Source organism: Arachis duranensis, chromosome 9 (assembly GCF_000817695.3).
Source record: "Arachis duranensis cultivar V14167 chromosome 9, aradu.V14167.gnm2.J7QH, whole genome shotgun sequence".
Lineage (NCBI taxonomy): Eukaryota > Viridiplantae > Streptophyta > Magnoliopsida > Fabales > Fabaceae > Arachis > Arachis duranensis.
In genome coordinates, this window is record NC_029780.3 from 25575983 (window position 1) to 25578162 (window position 2180).

At 44.1% G+C, this 2180-nt stretch overlaps 1 pseudogene; it reads right to left on the reverse strand.

Moving 5' to 3' along the window:
- The window catches only part of LOC107465207 (uncharacterized), a 17932-nt pseudogene that overhangs the window by 5503 nt on the left and 10249 nt on the right, over positions 1–2180 (reverse strand).

Genomic DNA, 2180 nt, shown 5'->3' on the forward strand with positions numbered 1-2180 from the left:
AGGAGCTGTGATAGATGTCAACAGAGGTGAATTAGTCCTTAAATTGAATGGGGACTACCTTGTGTTTAAGGCGCATGGCCATCCCTCTGTGACAAAAGAGAGTAGGCATGAAGAGCTTCTCTCAGTTCAGAGTCAAGAAGAGCCCCCATAGTCAAACTCTAAGTTTGGTGTTGGAAGGCCACAACCAAACTCTAAGTTTGGTATTAAGATCCCATATCCAAACTCTAAGTTTGGTGTTGGGACTATACAACATTGACCTGATCACCTTTGTGGCTCCATGAGAGCCACTGTCAAGCCACTGACATTAAAGAAGCGCTTGTTGGGAGGCAACCCAATTTTATTTATCTAATTTTTATTTTATTGTTATTTTGTGTTTTATTAGGTACATGATCATGTGGAGTCACGAAAAAAATCATAAAAATTAAAAACAGAATAAAAAACAGCAGAAAAAAATTCACACCCTGGAGGAAGCACAGGCTGGCGTTCAACTCCAGAACAGAGCATGAATCTGGCGCTGAACGCCAGAAACAAGCAACATTCTGGCACTGAACGCCAGGAATGTGCCTAAGAGGAAAAGCTGGTGCTGAACGCCAGTAACAAGCATGAAACTGGCGTTCAATGCCAGAAACATGCTTTACATGGGCGTTGAACGCCCAGAATGTGCACCACTCGGCGTTTAAATGCCAGAATGGTGTGCAAAGGCATTTTACATGCCTATTTGGTGCAGGGATGGAATTCCTTGACACCTCTGGATCTGTGGACCCCACAGGATCCCCACTTAACATATTCCTACCTTACCTCCTAATCCTATTTTACTCTTCCCCATGTCACACTTCCCAACACCTTCAATCTCTGAATCACTCCTCCCAATAAACACTCCTTCCCAAAACCCTTCACCAATCACCTCAATCTCTCTTCCCAATTACCCCCTTCACCACTCACATCCATCCACTCTTCCCCATACACCCCACCTACCTTCAAAATTCAAAAACATTTTCCCACCCAATCCCACCCTAAATGGCCGAACCTACCCTCTCCCCTTTCCCTATATATACCCCTCAATTCTACTTCATTTTCACACAACACAACCCCCTCTTCCATACCTTGGCCGAACCTACACTTCCCCTTCTTCTCCATATTCTCTTCTTCTTCTTCTTCTCTTCTTTCTTCTCTTGCTCGAGGACGAGCAATATTTTAAGTTTGGTGTGGTCAAAGCACAATCTTTTTTGTTTTCCACTACCATCAATGGCACCTAAGGCCAGAGAATCCTCTAGAACAGGAAAAGGGAAGACAAAAGCTTCCACCTTCGAGTCATGGGAGATGGAAAGATTCATCTCCAAAAGCCATCAAGACCACTTCTATGATGTTGTGGCAAAGAAGAAGGTGATCCCTGAGGTCCCTTTCAAGCTCAAGAAAAATGAGTATTCGGAAAGCCGACATGAGATCCGAAGAAGAGGTTGGGAAATCCTAACCAACCCCATGCAACAAGTCGGAATCTTAATGGTTCAAGAGTTCTATGCCAATGCATGGATCATTAGGAACCATGATCAAAGTATGAACCCAAATCCAAAGAATTATCTCACAATGGTTCGGGGGAAATACTTAGATTTTAGTCCGGAAAATATGAGATTGGCATTCCACTTGCCCATGATGCAAGGAGATGAACGCCCCTACACTAGAAGGGTCAACTTTAATCAAAGGTTAGACCAAGTCCTTACGGACATATGTGAGGAAGGAGCTCAATGGAAGAGAGACTCCAAAGGCAAGCCAGTTCACCTAAGAAGACTGGACCTCAAGCCTGTGGCTAGAGGATGGTTGGAGTTTATTCAACGCTCCATCATCCCCACTAGCAACCGATCTGAAGTTACTGTGGATCGGGCCATCATGATTCATAGCATCATGATTGGAGAGGAAGTAGAAGTTCATGAGGGGAGACGAAGTAGAAATTCATGAAGTCATCTCCAATGAATTCTACAAAATAGCCGACAAGCCCTCCACCATGTCACGGATAGCTTTTTCTCACCTTATTTGCCATCTATGTTACTCAGCTGGAGTTATCATAAAAGGAGACATCCTCATTGAAGATGATAGGCCCATCACCAAGAAGAGGATGGAGCAAGCAAGAGAGACCCTTCACGGTTCTCAAGAGATGCATGAGGAAGCTCATCATCAAGAAATCC